A 16,213-nucleotide genomic window follows, 5' to 3' on the forward strand; every position below is an offset into this window, starting at 1 on the left:
GACCCATATTAGTTCAATCCCTAGGACCCACATTAAAACAAAACAAAACAACAACAACAACAAAAAGTTAACTCTGGTGGCATGAAGTTTTAATTCTAGCACTGGAGAGGTAGAGATCGGATTCTGGTCGCTCATTGGTTAGCCAGCCTAGATTGCCTAACAAGCTCCAGGCCAATGAGAGGTGCTGTTTCAAAAACCAAGGTAGATGGCTCTTGAGGAACAATGACATCTCTGGCTTCTGGAGAATACCATATGCATATACACACACAAAAAGACCAACAACACACACACACACACACACACACACACACACACACACACACACACACACACGAGAAATTTAGAAAAGGAAAGAAAAGGGTGTACTATGTAGGCTGCTACAAATCCAAGCCCCTTGTCTTAGGGTTTCTATGTGATAAAACACATTAACTAAAAATTACTTGGGGGAGGAAAAGGGTTTATTTCATCTTACAACACTGAGATCACACTCCTTTATTGAGGGAAGTTAGAGAAGGAAGCTGGAGGCAGGAACTGATGCCAGAGAGGATCATTGCTTACTGCCTTGTTTCCCATAGCTTTCTCAGCCTTCCTTTTTGTACAACTCAGGACCACATACCTAGAGATGGTGTTGCCCACATCAATCATTAATCGAGATAATACTCCACAGATTACCCTACAGGCTGATCTTACAGAGGTGTTTTCTCAATTAAGATGCCATCTTTACAGGTTTGTGCCAAGTTGGCAAAAAAAAAAATAGCAAGCATAATTGATCCCTTGTCAACTTAGCACACACATATGTAACTATTAAATTATAACCTTTCCTTTCTTGTTCATCTTCAGGGTCTCATATTAATATCAGTATCTCAATATAAAACCCATTCCAAAATTTGAAAGTCCCACAGTCTTTCAAAATTCAAATATTTTTAAAGCTCAGCCCCTTTAAATCATCCAAGTCTCTTTCAAAGTTCAAAGCCTCTGTAAAATATCCAAAGTCCCTCAACTGTGGGCTCCTGTAAAAATCATACAGAATGTTAAATGCATTCTTACTTCAAGAGGGAAGATCCAGGGCACAGTCACAATGAAATCAAAGCAAACCCAAAGTCTAACAGTGTCAATCTCAGTGTCCTGATTCTGGGACTCATGATCTTCTGGGCTCCAGAGGGTTTAGGCACCTCTCCAGCTCTACCTTCCACAGAACATGCAGCTTGTCTTGTAGGGTCAGGTCAGATCCACTCAATGTTTGCTACTGTCCTTAGTTATCATCTCATGCTATTGGCATCTCCAAAATGCTGGGATTTCTGCTGTAACAGGGCTGCACCTTCATCAATAGCTTCTTCTCTTGGCTCTCTTTGGGGACTCTGAGACCTTCAGTTCTAAACTTCTACTGCACCTTCACCTGGCCTTTCCTAGTCTTTCATAGCGTCAAGTCTCAGGCACTCTACATGATGCCCACCCCCCCCCCCATTCCTTCAAAATCGGTAATACTTGGGAACTCTTACATATTACCAAGTTCAGCTGCCAGCATGAATTTCAAACTTGGACCTCTCTGGACCCTTCTATGTACTGACCCTTGGAAGACACTTCCAAGAAGATGTCACCTAGGTGCTTCTGGTCTCTTCTTAATCACAGCTGATTCTTCATCCACAGCTGAGTAGCAACAAGAGTCCAGCAAAACAAAGGCTTCACTTTAGTGATTCTGCTCTCTTGTTCATCATTGCTGATTCTTCAGCCCCAGCTGACAAGAATAATGGATTATTAATTCAAAATATTACTAAAAATTCCCTAACAGAATCTGAACTTCCCTGTGCAACTTCACAAGCCAGGTGTCTTAGTTATTTTTCTATTGCTATGATAAAACACTATGACCAAGGCACTTACAAAAGAAAGTGTTTTGTTTGGCCTATAGTTTCAGAGGATTAGAGTCTATTGTGTCCAAGCAAAGAAACAGCTGAGAACTCATGTCTTGATCTACAGCCTCAAGACAGAGAGGGAGCACTAGGAATCGCATGAGTCTTTTGAAACTTCATAGCCCATTCTCAGTGACACATCTTCTCCAATGAAACCACACCTCCTAATCCTTCCCAAACAGTTCCATCAACTGTAAGTATTCAAATACATGAGTCATTCTCATTCAAACTACCACACCAGGCCTATAGCTTCTGCATTACTCTTAAAACTCTTATTCTCCAAGTTTCCACAATAGCCCATTAAGATTTGGATACTAAATAGCTTTTCTAGCCTAAATTTCCAAAGTCTGTCGACAATTGTTCCCAAAACATGGTCAGGCCTGTCACAGCAATATTCCACAAACCTGGTACCAATTTCTCTTAGTTAGGGTTTCTATTGCTTTGATAAGATGCCATGACATAAAGAAACTTTGTGAAGAAAGGTTTTATTTCATATTATAACTCTCAGCTCACACTCCACATGGAAGAAAGTCAGGGCAGGAATTCAAGGCAGGAACTAATGTAAAGATGACAGAAGAGTTCCAGGACAGGCTCCAGAAGCTACACAGAGAAACTCTGTCTCAAAATACAAAAAAAAAAAAAAGATAACTTACCATACTGACCAATACACTGTAAGTTCAAATAAAAATGATTAATGTGTTTGATAGATTAAAAAAAAAAGAGGAAAAATAGGCTCAGTTACAAACATTTCACTGATTAAAAAAAAGAAGATAAAATCAGTTGTACAGTTTGTCTAAGTGGAAACCTTTTCCTGTTCTCAAATGATCAGAGAAGAATGTGAAAGGCAGACACCAGCTATCAAGTTCATCTAGAAACTATAAGTATGTACAAGAAGCAGAAAGTAAACTCAAATGTTTAAAAATACCTCATTTCCTAAATTGCATCTATATAATATTTCCTGTCTTCCTTGGGTGCATTTTAAAGCAAAACTGAAGTAGAGGACACTGGTGTGTTACACACTGTCCTAGGGAGAAAAGTGTGTCTCTGTTTGAGATGAGAGGCGTCCGTGTTTATGCAGATACAAAACTGTGACAGAACACAGAACTTCCTTTGCATCCACGGAGCTCATGCTGTATTGACTTTTCAAAGTCAATCTGTTCCTCTTGGTTATTAGCAGTTCGGCACATCAATTTGAAAAACTGTGCCCGGTTGGATGAGAGTTTGCTTCTCAGTGGGATTCTCTTTCTACTTCACACAATGAAACTGAGGATGAGCTATTAAGACTCAGGAGTGGGCTGGGGGGGAGGAGTGGGCTGGGGGGGGGGGATTGGATGTAAGAGTGATGGGGTTCCTGAAGAGTCCTTATGCTCACAGGGGTTTATGGGATAATGCTCATCCTTAAACCTGATCTTTAAAGATTTTCATGCTTTCTTGTCACCAGCAGGGTCTCATGTTGAAATAAGGTAATTTTTGTGTTTGTATACCTCAAAATTGTAAGATAAAAATACAGATACACTGGTGCACATCTTCCAAGATTCCAAGCTAAACAGAATGACAGCATGAGTGTGGGACAGAGAGGAGTCGCAAACTTTGCACACACCAGGGAGACACCGTGACACATTCTACCTTCAGTTGTGTGCCTGGTACTTTATACCTAATACAAACATCTTTACAACTCAACTACATAAAACTTGACAGAATTCAGGGAAGTTCACCAGACAAGTACCTAAAGGAGCAGAATTTCTAGAAAGTAATTTGAGTTAAAATTTGTCAGTTACAGGAGCTGGAGAGATGGCTTAGCAATTACAAACACTGACTGCTTTTCCAGAGGACCCAGGTTCAACTCCCAGCACTTACATGGCAGGTAATAACTCCAAGATCTGACATCTTCACACAGACATACAGGCAGGCAAACACCAGTGCACACAAAATAGAAATAAGTAGATTCTTTAAAAAAAAAAAATGTCAATTACATGAAAAGCTGGAGACAAGGATCTACAAATACCCACCCACCCCCTACACATACACACAAACCCCAAAAGCCAAAGTGTCTTCTGTGGCAATAAAAGCAGTTTTTAAGGAAACAGAAAAACTGGGAGACCCAAAAATCAGGGCATGAGATAAAGATGTTTCTTCCTAGTTTCATGAAATAATAAGCTTTAAGCTAATATTAGAGATTAAAGTGCACATATATTTCAGTTTGTATTATCTAACCTTCCACACAGTGCAATTTCTTTTTAAAAATGCATTTCTTGTTGACTTTATTATCCAGATTTATATCCCTTTGGGATTTAAGCAAAGGCCTGGAAAGTTTTATAAATGCTTAAAACATGGCTCATCTCACTGCCATGGTAAGAAAGGAGCAGGCCTTGAAATGGCATCAAATATTGAAATGGAGATTACATATTAAATACAGTCTTTTTGTGTGGGGAGCTTATGGAAGATGATTTGTACATATCTGCCAGAGGTCCGAGCATTCTTCATTGTGGGTGTTTTCTTTTTCAGAGTTTAAACAGAATCACCATCCTGCTTTGTGTTCCAGAGTCTCCCGTCAAAGTAATCAGAGTACCTCCCGCAGGTCATCAAAATCCTGGAGACATGACAGAATGAAGGGCAGATGTTCATGGCCATATCAACTTGTCTCCTTTTCATGCTGTCATGACCATGCCCTCTCTTCCCGCTCTGACACTGTTATTTGTGCCATTTTAATGAAAATACTGAGTTCATTACTTCAGAATTTGACCATAACCTATCTCACACACAGCCTGGCTCACCTCCTTCTCTTAATCAAGAGTCTGCCTGAATTGTCTCATGAGCCCGTCACCTTGACAACCTTCTGTGCTTCACATTTTCCTCTGTTATGTATAAATTCCCAGCTGCTCAATATCGTGTGAGACATGACAGTATTTCATGTCTTATGAATTTCAGGTTAGTTGTAGTTGAACTATAGAACTGAGGCAGGATAAATGAAAACAACAGTTCACAAAGATTTTGTTCTTTGACTCTCTTTATAGTCTAATAAATTACTCGGGTTCCCAATGAGCCATTTTTTGGATGGGAAAGGTATCTATGAAGGTTCCCTTTCAGCATCTTCTGTCACCATAATAGAATATCTGGGGCTAGATAGTTCATGCAGAAATGCAATTTATTTATTTCCCGTATAACTAACTGAAGCTGAGAAATCCAAGCTCAGGTGGCTTCAGTGAGGCCTTGTGTTGTTTCATAACATGGTGGAAGTCAGTTGAAAACCTAGGGAAAACACATACAAGAAAGAAAAGGGAGTTAAGTGTGATTGTTGCCTACTCTTTGAAGAGAAACATGAGTTAGTCTCTTCAGGAGGGCTCTGACCCTCTCACCCAAACACCTCTCAGTAGGATGAGCCTCTGGACAGTGCTGCCCTGAAGAATTAAAAATAAAGCATGAAAAATTAAATTCCAATATCAGAACATAGCTATGGAAAGTAAAACAAGAATCTTCTTTTGTTATTTCACTAAAAACTATCAGTGATCAACTTATGGCAAGACCACACTAGTGTATTTATGAGACAATTCTGCACCTTCCACAGAGGAAGGAAATTGTAAGTGTCATTATTTTACATGTTGGCTCATCTCTTTATTGCCTGGCTTACTATCCAGAATTAAATTTAAATTCTGGCTTCTCCTGTCGGCTTCTATAGTTAATCTCTTGTGTTACATGTCGTGAAGACTCTAGAGATATCTACCGTACACTTGTGATTGGGTATGATACAATGAAATGAATGTCTTCAAATAGTTTAACTTCTTTGTTCCTCGGAATTTTTTATTTTGTGTGACATAACCCCAAATCATGCCAGCATCGCTTAGGTATCTTGCATCACATCAAAATCTTTAGAATGAAAGAACCTAGAAAAAGAATGGTTGAGAAACTCTTGCAGCACCCTAACTGTGCATAAAGAACAAAATCCTTTAAAGTAGAAACAATACCATGAACTCTTCGAGGATTATTTAAATGATGCCAATTATAAGTACACACTAAAACTTATATAGAAATTCAATTGCATAAGTACTTAGACAACTATAAAATAATATTCAAACTTATAATGAAAATATAATTCAAGTTTTTAACAGTGACAGGTAAATATTTTGCTTAAACAAAATCAACCATTTTAACATGAATATAGTATTTCTGCTACAGAAACAACATTTGCTAGCATGTATGTTAGGTCTATCATGAATTATATGTGCTATACATCTCACTTTCTTCTTTGTTTTTCACTGATACTCTGATGTGTCAATCTGCAGAAGTCTTAATCTGTAATTAAGGACACATCCCAATCATTGGACCATTGATTTTATGCTTTTATTTAGTTAGTGGTTTGTTAGAGTTTTATTATCATTTTAGTATTATAAATAATAGTAAATACATCACTCAAAATAAAACTTGAAGAATTGATAATAATTTAAAATAGATAATATGTCTCTCACAATGTGTTCCCCAAGCTCTCCCTTTTTAGGGCAAATGTTATCTTAAATTCTGTGCCCATTATCCATTCTAAAATACATGCAAAATTTTGTGTATTCTTTAAAAAGACATATATTCTTAAAAGGTACATATTTATTTTGTTTTACATTCAGAGCAAGAGCTATATGATGCAGAAATTGAAAACTTGGTTTGCATTTAATATTTTATTGCTATGATATGTCCAAATTATATTACTTCCTTTCATTCATTTGGTTGACTTATAACATTCCACTGTGATTATACAGATATTTATTCATTTGTTTTCCTTTTGAAAGGCATTGTTTTCCCCCATGGTGGTGATATTGTTAATAGTGATGCTTTCAATATTCTCACTCACATTTTCTAATACATATGCAAAATAAGTCATTTTTGTATCATTTTCTCTATTGAAACACAATAAAACCCAAAACACCTGTGATTTTGAACATCCCTCACTTGACTCAAAGACATTATTTGTTGCTGTTGTTACTCTATTGCAAACTATGTTATGAGCACATTAACCCATGTGGATTTGTTGATGTTCACACCAACTCTATTAGATCAACACCATCATTGTCTTCATTTTACAAAGGCACTGGTCACCAAAGGATAGAATTAGCTGTAAAAGCTATGTACAGAATTGAAATTGTTATTCAAATTCCAGAGCACACCTTCCAATTATTGTCACCATTGAGTCTCTATCCAGCTTTACTGATGAGTTATCTCCCTAGCCCCCAAAGTTTTATCCAGCCATTGATGAATATTTTTTCATATTCACCTTCTCCCCAAAAGAGTTTATTATACAACAAAAATACCTATTAATAACTTATTTGAAAGAGAAGATGGAACAGGGTCCTTGTACTGAGAGCCTGTCTGTATTCCTAGCAACTCAGGATGTTTGAGGTCAGCCTAAGCTACACAGTGAGATCCTGCTGCTGAAGAAAGGAAGGAAGGAAGGAAGGAAGGAAGGAAGGAAGGAAGGAAGGAAGGAAGGAAGGAAGGAAGAAAGGAAGGAAGGAAGGAAGAAAAGAAAGAAAGAAAGAAAGGAAGGAAGGGGAAAAAGAGCAGACAAAGTTGGGTGGGTATAAAATGGGAGACAGTAGATCTTAGAGGAGCTGGGGGAGGGTGGCTAATAAAATACAATGTATGAAATTATCAAACATTAATAAAATATTTTTAATTTAAAGCTAGAAATGTTTAAATATTTATTTGTAACATCTTTTTAAAAAGTAGTAGGGCTACATTGATAGTTCAGCTGTTAAGCATGCTAGCTGCTCTGCCAAAGGACCAAGGTTCCATTCTTAGCACCCAAATGGCAGCTCATAATCATCTGTAAATCCAGTTTCAGTCAATCTGCCAGTGTACATACAACCATAATAATTTAAAGATTTTTTTTTTTTTTTACTATTTCATTTCATGTATATGAGTGTTTTGCCTGCATGTATATCTGTATAGCATATGCATCCATGGTACCCAGATTGTCCATAAGGGAGCATTGGGACCCCTGGAGTTAGAGATAGTAATAAGCTGCCACATTGGTGCTAGAACTTAAACTTGGGTCCTGTGGAAGATCAAACAATGCTCTTAACTGCTGAGTCATTTCTCCAGCCTCAAATATAATGATTTTTAAAAATAAGTTGCTGCCACAGACATGACTCCTGTCAAGGAATCAGAAGGTTTAACTCATCATTTCCTTTGTATCATTTTTGAAATTACAGCATCAAAAGAAAGGATAAGTGGCCTGGACCAGCAGATTGTTCAGTGACAGGTTCTGAGAGAAAGCAAGAACATAGCAAAGTTTGGGATCGGGAGATTTGCATAAGCTACGTCTTCTGTCAAGAAAGCTAATTAAGAAGCAGAGCATCTTCTATCTAGTTCCAAGGAGGAAATGAGACAGAGCCAGTAGAAACTTTCATACGATGAGATGAAGTCAGCAGGGGACTAATCAAGCAAAGTTGCACCAGGTGCACACAAGGGTAGGTATCGCAATAGCATCATAGACACAGTGGGCTTAGGACTGATCACTTCCCAAGTTCCCAAGAACTGAAACCCTAACTCCTTGAGGCTCTGGCCTCAGCCACAGACTGAACCTTGCCAAGTCTGCCCCTGGAAAGGACCCTGAACTAGATTCCTTTTGTCCTTTCATCAGGGCCTTTGAGAAAGCCTTATTAACTATTGTTAAAGTAGCTTTGAGTTCATGCATTCCCTGAAAGTACATGAGAGCCCTGAGTGTCTTGCAGACTATCTGCGGAAAGATATGGTTTGTTCAAAAATACATTTTCCACTAATTTAACTGGTGCTTTCTAGATACTAGAATTATAATTGGCACATAATGAATATCTAATAGATATCTGGTGAATAAGACTCAATGGATGAATAAACCATTGGATTCTTACTTGAAAATTCTTTTTTTATTCCAGAAGTATACTGAGACAAATCATTTGTCCATGGATTAGTTTATCATATTTAGTGTCAACCCCCTGAAAAAAAAAGAGAGATGTCTAATGTGAGATGTAGTATGCAAAGCATGATGCAAATAAAGTTCTAAAGGTAACACATAGATACAAATGGAGAAAAGTATAGAACATTATAGAATTACAGATTCTTTCTCATCTGAAACTTCCAAGCAAGTCCAAAAGAACATGTTAGTTATCTCCTTTTATTAAGATGAAGATGATTAATTGTAAAATTGTGATATTTATAAGAATCTTTTAAAATACTTTATCTTGGAAAAGGTAAAAAGCCCGATACAGTGGCTCTATTGCCTTATTGTCCAAACAGCTAATATGGTTATTATGATTATGCTTGATTTTGTAGAGTTAATACCAGAAATAACACTCTGCATTCAGCTTTAACCTTCACTGAATCGTCTATGTTAATTGCAAACATGCCACTTCACTGAAAACACCAGGAAAGAGAGTCAGTTACAGAATGTACCTATTAGAATAAAAAGCCAGATTTAAATTGCCCAACTGGTAAAGTAGATAATACCAGTAGACAGCTAAATTAGTTTGAGACCAAATGGAACAAAATCAAGACCATGATTCTACCTCTGTTCCTTTCCAATTCTGTCCAGACCCAGCTCTGATTTGTCCTTCCTGAGGTCCCTCATGTATAAAAGCAAAAACATTGGATGCATTTCTTGACTAAGAATTTGAGTCTCAATGAAGTAATGATGTAAAAGTGGTTTATAGATTGTAAAACCAAAATCAACTAAGAGTTATGTATGTACTCCAATTAAAATTAAATTGGTTATATCTAAATCTTTTTCAGGCATATCAATATTGAAAAGAAAGTGTCCATAATTATGCATACCTAAGGAAAATGTCTTTCATTTTTATTATAGTCAGTGTGGAATATAAAATCTAAATTTATTTATTTATTTATTTATTTATTTATTTTAGCCTTCTCTTCTCCAATTTCCTCTTCCAACTCCCTCCCCACGCCCCCAACCCACCCCTCCTCAACAAAGCAAGATATATCAAGATGAAGTAAGAGTAATCACCCCCTTTGTATTAAGGCTGGACAAGGCAACCCAGTATGAAGAACAGGTTCCCAAGAGCTAGACAGTGTTAGGGATAGCCCCTGCTTCCATTGTTAGGAGTCCCACAAGTAGACCAAGCCACACAACTGTCACAGGTTGTAGAGGGCCTAGGCTGGTCCCATGCAGGCTTCCTGGTTGTTCAGGTTCAGACTCTGTGAGACCCTATGAGCCAGGTTAGTTTCTGTGGGTTTCCTTATGGTGTCCTTGACCTTTCTGGCTCCTACAATCCTTCCTCCCTCTCTTTAGCAGAATTCTCTGAGCTCAGCCTAATGTTTGGCTGTGGGTCTCTGCATCTGTTTCCATCAGTTACTGGATGAAGGCTCTCTGATGACAATTGGGAGAAAAATGTCTATAATTTTTGAGAATGAAGAATGCGGGCATTTTACGGATCCCATTTACTACCTCTTTCAATGTAAATAACATAATTTTAAAATCCAGGATAACAGATTTTAAAAGTTTATAACAATTTGCAAGCTGCTAAAAATTATGCCCTATTTGACATTTGACATAATTTGTCTTTCCTTTAAAATATTTTTGCATGTAAAATATGACTATTCCTCCTGTAATCAATTATACTATAACATGAGAGTATTCTCAACTTATGCATACAACAGTAATAACACAAAGTATGCTTGCTTGAAAGTAATAGGTGCACTAGAATATTCTACCGTGCTGAAATACCTTTAATGTCGCTGTGTTAAGACGACTCCATGATTATGTACTAGCAGTAGTGTATAAAAAGCTCTAGCATATGATACTGATTCAATTACCTAGAATGTTAAATGCACTGGGGAAAAGTGTGTGTTTTTATTTTTCTTTTCCCACAAATGCAAAAAGAAAAAAGCTGTATGGATCATTTCTCCTCTTAGTCTGTGCACCCCTGTGGAGAAGATCCAAGCGTGAGGCTTCCTTTGAAGTGAATGGAATCTCCACACTCAGATCAGCTCTGAGGGTATATAGGAAAGAACAAGAGACTGGCCACATGAAGACAGACATTAGCATTTAAATGAGGCCAGGATCAAAAGAAAATTTATGCATAGAAATAGACTAAGATTTGAAAACTAAGGCATGCTTTTTCAATAATCCTAGGTCAAACCACCTTGCATTAGAAGTAGGTCATTCTTAGTGACAGCACCGGAAAACATTAGCAAGTGTTCAAAAAGCCCAAAGACTAGCTCAAAATAAGAGACCTATGTCACATTGAAATGCCACAGAAGCAAGATACTCCCCTGAGGTTAGCAACATCCATGCATCTGTATGTGCCTCAAATACAACTGTTCATACTATATTTAATACTGGTGGATGGATAAAAACAAACAAAACAAGAATAGTCATCACAATACATACATATTCCAGTTATAAATTAAAGCATAAGTCTTGCCAGTATGGATAAATATAGCACAGAAAAAATAATCTTTTTTGCATGTAAAATGTACCTGCCATGTAGGAAGCCAAAATAGAAACCGAAGTCAGGGTTGTTTCAGCCGTAGTTATCACCTGTCAATCAAGAGGTAATCTTTAAATAACACCTGTGTTCAAGTTCCTGCGCCAGACTGAGTTGAAAGTATGCTTGATATTTATATAAAAAGTTAACTATGTAAAACTATGTACACATGAAGTACCAGAATATGAGAGGATGGGCTGGAAAGACTTCCTGGGAAGTTCTAGAAGGCTAGAGAGGACTTGGTTCCACAAGGTGAGATACTAAATAAAGTCCCCTACATACAAGGAGTTTCCCAAACAGACTTATAAACTTGTAGGAACAATGAATGTGGACTACAGGAAGGAAGCCAACTAGACTAGTACACATGTTCTTGTCAGTCCCTGGTGAGAATAAAGGACAGAAAGGTTGAGATCAGAACTATATAGTTTCTAAGATGATCTTTCATGACAAGTCACACAGAATCATATGTTGTAAGGGACAGTGGTGATGAACAGGTCCAAGCTACCAGGTAACCTTCGATTCCCTCTTCAGTCACCCATGATGAATTACTGCTCAGTCCCTGCTGAATAAAGGTGATGATTGACAACTATTTTGTTCTGAATGCAAACTCCTTGACTTTCTTGGAGCCCTTATTTGTTCTCCCCAGTAAACCACAAATTCATGATAAGCGAATTCCCAATCTATGTTATAATGAACAATGAATGATTTGTGTGGTGCTGGAGGTTTTGAGACATACACATGAAATAAGCAGGTTATGAATCACAGGAAAGGTGGGCACCCATAGGACTTCCAGAGAATGACTTGTATTTTGGTGCAGAGGGAAAAAAGAGATGGATTACAGGCAGGGAAATTTAAGTAAAAAAATCTCAAGGGCAAAGAGGAATGTGGATTAAAGAAGAAAGAAAAAAATGCAAAGACTGGCTGATTTAGCACAAAAAGCTTTTGAGAAAAGTAAATATGAGGATCTTTGAAAAGTGCCAAGCATTTGTATTTATTGTGTAGACAGTAATATGTGGCTGCAGTATCTTGGCTGGAACTGGGTTTAGATTGTGTGAAAAACAATCATTGAAAGCAGTATTTTTAGAGAACCAGATTAAAGTTTATGACAAGATGGAGATGAAAGCATAAGGGAGAAACATCATCGTTGTTGTTGTTGTTGTTGTTGTTGTTGTTGTTGTTGTTGTTGTTAGAAAGCTAATAAGGAAGAAATTAGTGCAATAACTCTGGAAAAAATTATTACCTGGTAAAACTGCACAGTGAAGAAAACCCCATAGCCCAACACTTCTGTCCTTGAGATGCTCCCTAAAGAAACTCCTACATCAGCATCAGAAAATATGCATCTAATGTCTGTAGCAACGTTACTTGATCCCATGAAAACTATACAAATATTAAGATAGAATAAATACCTTGTGGTCTACTAAAAAATTATGAAAAACAATGAAGGACAACTGAGTCAACATATAAGACACTCCAGAATATATTAGTTATAAATAAACAAATAATTCACAAAAGAACTTATGTATACATATGTACATACATATTCATATATACATATATTTTGTTAGTTATATGTGTGTGTGTATACAGGTTTTCTTGTGACTTGTTTTGTTTGCTACTATGTTATTTCTTTCCTTTAGCTTCAGAAGAGCATAAAAATAATTACACATTGTCTAGTGTGGTGATTCAAGTGAATCTCTCTGCTCAGAAGCTCACATATTTGAATGCCTGGTCTGAAGGTGGTGACTCTGCTTGAAGTTATGGAGCCCTTATGAGCCTTGCTAGAGGAAGTATGCCACTTGAGGAAGGCTTTGAGCATTTATAACCTCCTCCACTTCCAGTTTGTTATCTCCTTTTTGAATGTGGATGAAGATGTGAGGTCTCAGCCTCATGCTCCAGCCAGCTGCTGCTTCTGACTCTCTGACATCAGGGACCCTTCTTTAACTCTTCAGACATCATAGATTCCTCCTTAACTCTTCTGATATCGTGGGCTCCTCCCTAACTCTCCCAACATTGGACCCCAACTTAACTCTTCTGACATAAGGGACCCCTCCTTAAGTCTCCTGAAATTATGGACCCCTCCCTAAACAGAATTATGGGCCAAATAGACCCTTCTTCTAGGAGTTGCTTTTGGTCATGGTATTTTATCACTACCACAGAAAAGCATCCAAATATAGAAGAATTGCAAAGAATAGCAAGAAAAGGCATATAAGCTCTGGATATTATTTACCTTTGAGGAAAAAAGAGTACCACTGAGGGTAAAACATGAGGGCCTCCTGAGTTCCAGCAATATTCAATTTTTAAGTCAGGTATGTTCCTATGAGTTTATTTTACTGTTATTTAAGTGTACCTGTACACATCCTTTGGTAGCTGTGATACATTTTAAAAGTTAAAATATTTAAAAGAAATAATGACTTGATCCAGAATAATGACAGCAGACATACAATATAAAGGAATAGATGGGTGGCAAGGTGAGATTTCAGGCACCTGGGTAAGATTATGAAAGGAGATAAGTAACACCCACACAGATAATGCCCAATCTATTTGGAATAAAGAATAATAATCTGGGACTCTTTGCCCATGCTTTTTGATGAAGGGTGTCCTGGGAGATGAGCGAGGGACATGAACTACTAAGGCATGCCACTGTGCTTCCATTGACTCTAACACACAATGTAGAAAGACTCTACACCAGCATTACACAGCAACCAGCTGTATAAGTCCTTCTCTGTTCCCCCAACTCTGTATCTACTGTTGACTTCTTGACTGAAGAATTTCCCCTTCTTCTCTAACAGTATTTGTGGCAAATGAGTATTCTCTTCTGCCCTATCTTTCACCATCCTTTCTCAATGAATGTTCACTGTTGTTAATGCTAATCCTGTACAAAGTGCTGAGAGCCAAAGGTGAGGAGGCATGAACCACAGCGTTCCTAGTAGACTGAGTGTGACTGGACTTCTCTATTGATGCCTTACCAGATTTCTACAAACCTAGCACCACAGAACATAGGACACCTGTTGTAGAATATTATTTGAAGGTGTGTTACTTTTGTTTATGTTGTGTTTGTCTAACTCTGTGAAGCTGTGTTACTGTGCCTGTCTAAAACACCTGATGATCTAATAAAGAGCTGAACAGCCAATAGTGAGGCAGTAGAAAGGACAGGCAGGGCTGGTGGGCAGAGAGAATAAATAGAAGAAGAAATCTGGGAGAAGAAAAGAAAAAAGAGCAAGAGAAAAAGGAGAGGAGGACACTAAGGGCCAGCCACCCAGCCAGCCATGGAGTAAGAGTGAAAGTAAGATATACTGAAGTAAGAGAAAGGTATAAGGTGAGCTTTAGGCCTGGCTCTCATGAATTTAGGAGCAGGCAGTGGCAGCCAAGAGAGCCACAAGGAGTATCCAGGTGTAGCTTAGCATTCTAAAGTTTGCCATGCAGTCAAAAAAGACTAGAGATATGCAGTAAAAGAGATCCAGACAGAAAAAAAAAAAAAACTAAACAGGTTTCAATGTGTTTTATAATGTACTACGCTTAAGAAAAAAGAAAAAGAGTATTGACAGTTATAGAAAGAAAGAAATAACTTAGAAATAGTAAAGTCTTTAAAGAGAGAGTAAAAATAATATAAAAGAAAAAAGCCATGTAATGATGGAAAATACACAGGGAGTCTGGATTTTATAAAGTATTGTGTTGATCTTGAGTGTTTTGAATACAGACAAGCAAACAACAGCTGCTAAGAGACATGGAGTTGTGAACTGGACTGCTAAATTGAACCAATCTAGATACTTTAGGAATGCCTTAACTTTAAAAAAAGAAGTCAAAAATGTATTTATCAAATGGAAATCAAAAATGCTTTTGAGTTTTGTTTCCATGGGAGATGAGAGACTGTGGATTTCTTGGGAGTGTTATCACAACATAAGGAACTTTTTAAGGAAGGTTGAGAACCACTGGTAGGGAGGGCCTTCAGATATTGGTGAAATTATTAAGGCCACTCCACGTAGCTAAAAGGGAGGTTTATTTTGTGGGGTAACTTACAAATGAAGGGGTAGGTTGCAGGGTCTGGCAAAGGTATAGGGTAGTCCGGCGGTGTTCTCTGGAGAACTCTGCTCGGTCCACCTCCAGCGTCCGGCATCCAGGAACCCAGAGAGCAACCTCCTCTTGATCCTCGGTCTTCCGCTCCCTCCTCTGCCCCGCCTTGTGGGCGTGATCATTACTGAAGCCTCAATGGGGGTTGGAACTTCCAGGCCAATGCTGGGATGGCAGAGACAACATCACCGGCTGCCTCATATTCCTGCCATGATGGACTAACCGTTCATTCAAAGTGTGAGCAAAAATAAAACCTTTCTTCCTTCAGCTATTTTGTCTCAACAACGTGAAGACCAACTAACAAATACGATGGTCCTCTGCAATGCTACCAGACTGCTCTACAGAGCTCATCACTTCCTTAATGTCACAACCATTGAAAATGGTCTTCGCGGCTCTTCTTCAAACATTGCCCACACCTTTTATTCATTCTCCAATATAATACCCTGTACAATGCTTCCATTACTGACCATTTCTCTTTTCCTGCTTTGCTACTAGAAAACAATCTAACTGCACTGGCCAGGGTATGACTTGGCCAGTCTCTCTATACCCAGTGAAGGTATTTAAGCACTTTATGTCTTAGACATGCTGCCCTGAAGAGAACTGGGAGAGTGTAACTTCCACTGATCCCTCATCCCAGTATAGTATCCCTCTATAAAGGGAATAGTATCATGTCCACAGTTCATGAATTGGGAAAATTCTGGCCTTAAATTGTTGGTTCTTATAGTCATATATGTTACTGGTGTCTGAGGCTTGACTCTTGGAGCACTCCTC

The sequence above is a fragment of the Onychomys torridus genome, chromosome 23 (genome assembly GCF_903995425.1).
Source record: "Onychomys torridus chromosome 23, mOncTor1.1, whole genome shotgun sequence".
Lineage (NCBI taxonomy): Eukaryota > Metazoa > Chordata > Mammalia > Rodentia > Cricetidae > Onychomys > Onychomys torridus.